This window comes from Vombatus ursinus, unplaced genomic scaffold (assembly GCF_900497805.2).
Source record: "Vombatus ursinus unplaced genomic scaffold, bare-nosed wombat genome assembly UNPS02014798.1, whole genome shotgun sequence".
Lineage (NCBI taxonomy): Eukaryota > Metazoa > Chordata > Mammalia > Diprotodontia > Vombatidae > Vombatus > Vombatus ursinus.
Window position 1 is genome coordinate 7010625 of NW_020954576.1, and position 7540 is coordinate 7018164.

Sequence of the window (7540 nt, forward strand, 5' to 3'; positions counted from 1 at the left end):
TCTGAAGCTAGAGGTATACAGGAGTAGGAAGTCAGGCTGGCTATTACATTCTCAGTGACTTCATTGTGGGCAGGGCCTCCTAGTATATAGGAGAAAACAGTGGGCAAAGCCAGATCTTTGTTACCCTCCAGTTTACTGGGTGTAACAGGTAGGGTACTTCCTAGCTCTAAATAAATGAATTTAAAAATAAAGGGGTCAAGACCTCTCCATTTTGACTGCCTCTTTTCCCGGCCCCCTCAAGACTATTGTGAAGATCAGTAAGGTGACATCAGAAGGCTTCTTTTTCCTCGGAAGAGGGAAGGTGCCAGCAAATCCGGCTTAATAATCAATCAACCAATCCTGTTTAATAATCACATGGAAGCAATCACTGGCTTCTAAGGTCTGACTTCAAAGACTCATTGAGTAACATAATGCAAGTACTGGTTCCCAGCCATAAGGCAGAGAAACCCAGTTAAAGTAACTGAATCAAGTTAATTCTTTTTATTATGATATGATCTTTGAAATGGCTTTTTAATTATTATTTCAAATCACCTGCAGATGTTCAGCCAATCATATCAGCCCATTAACTCTGTCCTCCCAAGCCTCACTTTCTCTGCTAAAGGAGACGGCGCCTCAAGCAGTGATGATGGATCATTTACATGAGAGCCTCCTTTAATTAGGTGTTCCCAGGCCACACCTTTCCTTTTGCTCCCTTCCCTTCCCTCCTGCCCCCAGTTAAAATCATTAAAAATCCAGACAACGAGACTGTCTCCTCCACGCCCTGCAGCTCCTCTCTTTTCAGGTTGGAAGGTGTTGGTGTTTCTACCCTGAGGGGACTTTCCCTGTTCCTGGCTTTGGCAGCCCCAGCTAGTTGCTCCCAGTCTCGGTTTAGACAAGCCCACTTTGAGGCAGGTAAGGTGAGGGCTGTCATAAGATGATGGAGCTAATTTGAAGCATGCAGACAGCCTGCCCTGCCCCCAGTGACTTCCCACTAGCCTGGCAACCCACCCAGAATTTCCATATTACTCACTCACTTGGGTTAAAGCAATGAAGGACCTTGTAAAAATTGAAGCCCTTTTGAACTTTGTGTGGAGAAGAAAGACACTATTGATCTTTTTATAAGGGCAGAGAGTTGCCCATAAAGGGAGCTGGCACAGCTGTTTCAGCTGGTTGTCTTTGGGGTTTGTTTATCTTTTGCTTTTTCAAGGAAAGAAAGAAACAACCAGGGGTATTGTGAGATTCAAATGAGATAAAGGATGTAAAGAACTTTGCAAACCTTAAAGGACTATATAGATGCTAGTTATTATTGATGTTGTTTATTGTTGTTGTTGTCATTATTATTAGTCACCAGGTTTCCAGTCTGGTGATGACTTCATTTCCTGAGCTTCTACTGTACTTCTGTTGAGCTCATACAAGGTTTATAGAGCAATATAGGGGTATGCTGGTAAATGTTTAACAACCAGGCTCTGTAGGGAAAGGGGTGGTAGTGGTAACATGCATGCACATATACTTTTAAGTTTAATCTTAAAATTTATTTTAATCTATCCATTGTAGTTGGTGGTACAATTGGAACAGCACTGGACCTGGAATCAGGAAGACTTGAGTTCAAAATCAGCCTCAGAAATGTACTAGCTACATGACCCTGGGCAAGTCACAACCTCTGTTTGGTTCAGTTTCCCCAACTATGAAATGGGAATAATACCAGCACCTATCTCTCAGGGTTGTTATGGGGATCAAATGAAATACTATTAGTGAAGCACTTGGTACAGTGCCTAGCACATAGTAGGTACTATATAAATGCTTCACTTTCCTTTCTTCCCTGTTAAAGAGAGATAAGCTTTTGAAGCAGTGGGTGGTTTTAGATCATTTTCTAGTAGCAGTGTGAAATAGAAAGGGAGATATTAATCTAGACATAAGTATCCTACTAGCTGCATATTGGCCTAGAAAATAACTAATATTATCTATGCTCTATTGTGTTTTTATTAATATTGTTAAATTTTTTCCAATTACATTTTAATCTGATTTTAGCCACACTTGAAGTATTGTAGGCTGCAGGCTGCCTCCCAGTTGCATGTTTGACACCTCTGATTTAGCACACTGCACAGTTTCCCACATGCAGATGTCGGGAGCTGCCAGGAGGAGGAGAAGAGACAAACCGGTAAGAGATAAGGATTTCTAGCTGGTTAAAAAGCTAGGCTGGAAGGACTCCCTGGAAGGTTATTATTTGACTCATCCTAGGCCCCACAAACAATAAGTAATAGGAGGGAGGGCAAGGGCAATGAGGATGGAATAGAGCCTAGGTTTCCTTATTCCTAGCATAGTCCTCTTCCTATTTTATCCCAATGTGAAATTTGAGAGGATGGGAAGAAATCTGAGTGAAAATGTTTCATAGGCAACTGAGGATGTGGGACTGAAGTATAGATAAGAGGACAACCCTAGGGATAAGTCATCTACATAAAGATGATAAATCTATGAAGATGGATCAGGCACAGATCAAATAAGTTTGTCCTCTTTCCACAGTCATGTCAAAGAATGAGGCCTTGCCTAAGGATGAGGGCTTTATGTGAAGAATGCTAAAATTTCTGGCAACTTGTTTGGGTCCAAGGATGAAGTATGTTTACATGTTTGACACCTCTGATTTAGGTGTCAAAATCTCTGATCTAAACCTCTCTGTCTGATTGAAAGTGCTCCCATTATTGCAATGCAGAGAATTGGGGTGCAGAGTGGATGCTGAAGGCTATTTTGCAATTGCCTTGTGGTTTAGTGGAGGGGGCTGTGACTGAGTAATGAAGTTGTCTGACCTGGAAAATTGTTATTCTCCTGGTGTCCAGCTCACTGAGTCCTCCACCATGGCAGAAAATCCAAGCCAATCCATGCAGAAATGCTCACTGAATGTAATTATGGAACAGGGTCAAGGACCTTCACCCTGAAGTCATCCTGCCAAAGAAAGTGTTCAGTCATGCCTGCTGGGATGAGACTTGTGCTGAAAATTCACTTTTATCCTCCGTGTCCCCTTTCGTTGTTCTTTTGAGCCACAATCCAGCCTTCTGGAATCTGCTCTGAAAATCTAAATCCCCCTTCCTGTCATCCAATTCCTCTACTTCACAACTTTCTACAAGACCCCACTTAAAAAACAATCAAACCAGCTATGTCTTCTGTATTTATTCCAGGGTTATTTTTAGGGGAAATCCCACCTACACTCCTCTAGTTTAGACCCTCTCTGTGACAAACAAAACAAAACACAACAAAAGCAATTAAGCAAAAATATCTGGTACAATGATATGTGACAATGTAAACAATATTCTGTCCCTTACCTCTTTGCCTTGAGAAAGAATGGGTGCTTTATCATCTGATCCCAAGGACCTTCACTGGTTATCAAATTACTCTGAATTCCAATTCTTTTTAGTGACCTATTCATTTACATTATTGTGGTCATTGTATACATGGTTCTTCTAGTTTTACTTGTTTCACTCTGTATCAGTTCATACAAATCTTCCAATGTTTCTTTGAATTCTTATATCCATCATTTTTTTTACTTCACAATAACACTGTTAGATTCAAATATTATAATTTTTTTTTTTAGGCAATTGGGGTTAAGTGACTTGCCCAGGGTCACACAGCTAGTAAGTGTCAAGTGTTTGGTCTGTGGCCAGATTTGAACTCAGGTCCTCCTGACTTCAGGGCCGGTGCTCTATCCACTGTGCCACCTAGCTGCCCCCAAATATTATAAATTTTAAAGACTACTCTTCCATGATGCTTTTTCAGATTTGTTCCATATGACTCCAGTTATGGCAATTACTCCACTAACAATTCTCTAGTTTTAAACTTTAAGTTAGTCATTTTTTAGTAGTTACATATGTAGTAATATTTTGTTGTTTGTTAGTTCTTTTTCAGTCGTGGCTGATTCTTCATGACCCCATTTGGGGTTTTCTTAGCAAAGATACTGGAGTGGTTTGCTGTTCCTTTTCCAGCTCATTTTAAAGATAAGGGAACTGAGGCAAACAAGTTTAAGGGACTTATCCAGGATCATATAGCTAGTAAATGTCAGAGGCCGGATTTCAACTCAGGTCTTCCTGACTTTAGGCCCAATGCTCTATTTTAGAGTTTGTGAAATTTCACATATCGTACTGGATTTTTAATTATGTAACTCTAGAAATTGGGGGGCACCTCCTCCACCCACCCTGACATGCACACTTGCAGATACCCCAGATAAACTGTTCCTTATAAGCCCCCTGATATATTTACTTTAAATAGAGGACAAAGTTAGTTCAAAGAAAAATCCTTTAATGAAGTGGTGAGAAAAATAGCACCAAAATATTTCTCCCAAAACACCCGGGCACATGGCATTAGTGGGAAGAGCTGGCACATGTAGGGAACATACGTAGAAAGGCACACACTCAGGGACCACGAGCCCAGGCATGTATGGGAAGCAGTGACGCATAAGGAGAAATGCAATGAAAGCCTGTGTGTGGAACAATAGATGCATAGGGAACTTGTGTGACCAGGGACACTTGTGGAAAAGCAACTCGTGGCTGAGGCTGAGGGCTGCTAATGACTTTTATTGACATGTTTGTGCCATTCCCTCTGGGCCGGCTCTGCTCTGGTATGCCCCAGGGACAGCCACACTAGCTGCTGTGTGGCTGGACTTTGCCAGATGCTGCTGGCAGAGCCCCAGTGGATGGGTGGTTGTTGAGTTTCTTCTCTGTTTACAGTTTCTGGTTTTACCTGAGGTATTTGATTATAGTGCTAACTTCTCCTCTGGAGAACAGGGGGCTCCGACAGGGATGGGCCGGTGAATATTGAACAACTGAGTCTCCAAAAAGAAAAAAAAAAAAGGTATGCAGGGCATACTTTTAAATTTAATCTGCATTATTAACATCTTCTCCATCACTTTCTTAAGTTTAGGCAATCAACAAAACAGGAAGTTAAGCCCTAATTTGTAGTGTTTGCTGAAAATTTAAGAATCTAGAGAGCTAGTCTAAGCTAACTCCAGCACAGCCCTGTCTCAGCAACATTCTTTTAGTTCAGATTCCACAGGTTTTGTGTAGCTAGATAGATAGATAGACAGACAGACAGATAGATAGATGATGGATGGATGAATGGGTGGATAGGTGGATAGATGGATAGGTGGATAGATGATAGATAGATGGATAGATAGATAGATCCTGAGTGAGGAAACTTACTCTCTCAAAGCAAATTGGTACCTTCTCTGCAACTTAATGTTAGAGAGTAGCCTGGTACCGAGAGGTTATATGATTTTCTTAGGTTATATATCTAGTTAGTGTCAGAGGTGGAAGTCTTCCTGATTTGGAGGCTAGTTCTGTCTATAATATACTACACTGCCCCTCTCTCTCTCTCTCTCTCTCTCTCTCTCTCTCTCTCTGTGTGCATGAATTTTCTTTATTTTTTTTAATTGAAATTTTATTTATATGGTTTGTTTTAATATTACAAATATTTGCAGATCACACTCATTCCATGAAAGATCTCTTGTAAAAAAGTCAAAGGGCAGCTAAGTGGTGCTATGGATACAGTGTCAGACCTGGAGTTAGGAAAAATCATTTTCCTGAGTTCAAATCCAGCGTCAGACACTTACTGGCTGTGTGACCCTTGTGCAAGTCACTTAAAATGTACTAGAGAAGGAAATGGCAAACCACTCCAATACATTTGCCAAGAAAACCCCAGAGGGGGTCATGAAGAGTCAGACACAACTGAAAATGACTCAACAACACTAAAGTAAAACGATTAAGCAAAACCAAAGATATAGTGACTTCATCTAAAATTGAATGCAACATTGAACATTTGTGGTACCCCATCAACCTCTATAATAATAATACTATTTTATTAAAAATAATGTTTAATGTTATAATTATTTAATAATAACAATAATTGTCATTATTATAGCTAACATTCGTATAGTGTTTACTATGGGCCAGGTACTGTGCTAAGTGCTATACAATTATTATCTCATTTGATCCTCACAACCACCTTGGAAGGTAGGTGATATCATCATTCTCATTTTATCCTATTTTAATTGTTTTTTAATTAACAGAAGTTTAAGTTCTCTCACTCTCACCCCCCTTTAAAAAAAGAGAAACTAAAAAGAAATTAATCATAATGAGTATGTATAGTTAAACATTAAGCATATAGAGTAAAAGCATGTTCATTCCCTTACTCTCTTGGTGGACTTGGAGTGTTCCTGAGGCAAAGCCTGAAGAAAGAACTGATTAAAATCTCTCCTAGAGGCACTTAAATATTCTGAATTGATAGATTTAGTGACAGTCTATTTAACTCCGTAAGATTTACCTTAGTAGGACATCCATGGTGACTTTGCTTTATCTTAAGGCCTTAATTCCTCCAGAGCAGCAACATTCGTTACCCTCTAACTAATGGGGCCTTCTCCCAGATTGGCCATTTGACTTTCTGTTGTAGCCATACCAGTGTCAGGGTCCCAGTACTTAAGACAATAGGCATGCTTAGAGAATAAAAAATAAAATAGAATAGAAAAATAAATAAAAAATAAAATAGAGTAAAAAAGCTCAGATAATGTTGTCAAGGATATATTTGTGACTGATGTTGTACAAAATCATTATCACCCAACACTTTGCCTTTTCTTAGCACCCCAAACCTCAAGCAATTCACAGCATGGGCTGGAACATAAAAATTCCCAGAGATACGCACAGCACAGGAAACTCTTTCTTCCTCTTTTCCTTGCCCACAGGCAGCTGATTTGTGGAGTCAGCAAGAAGCCTCTATAGGCACTGGTCCTTAGGACTGCATCAGCCATTACCAGGCTCTGAGGATGCCTGTAGTCAGTTGACAAAAGCAAAGAGAGTCACCTTTTGGGCCAAAGTTCTAGGCTAGTCCAAATGGTACTGGCATAGCTGTATGGGTGCATAGGTTGTTTTATTGTTGTTGTTGTTGTTGTTGTGGTTTTCATTCTCAAAGAGGATCATGACATCAGGAAGATGGTGCCATGGCTTGCAAGTGATTTGGATTTAAGTTGTGCAAAGTCACCAGCCTCACTTTCTCCTCTGCAGCCAAATGGGTCCAGTGGCAATATATAGATCAGGACAACTGGAGATGGCCTGGGCATGTGTGGGTAAAGAAAAGGGGAGGAGAGAATCATGTGAGATTTTCATGGCAAAATGATGTGACATTGACATCTCACTAATGTGTTTCCTTTCATCTGCTCCAGTTGTTGGAGTCCTTCTATTTGAAAAGCTTTTAATTCATTTATATATAGCCTTTAAGCCTCTAAGAGCCTAGGTCAGGTGAAAGACTTTAACACATAATAAAAGCATAGGTTCCCAAAGTGGATGATACCACCACCTGCGGGAGGTGCTGGAATGATGGGGGGGCAGTAGTAGCCTCAGGTGCTATTGGGGGGCCTTGAATAAAAATAAGGGCATGGTGGAATCCTAAGGAAAGAAGAGAAGAAAATTTTGAAAAATCATTCCTACATGTTTCATCTGTTGTGTAACAGAGTTAAAGTCATAGTGATTACATTATTTTTAAAATAAACACACAAAATACAAGTTATAATCAATCAGTGGTCAAGTCT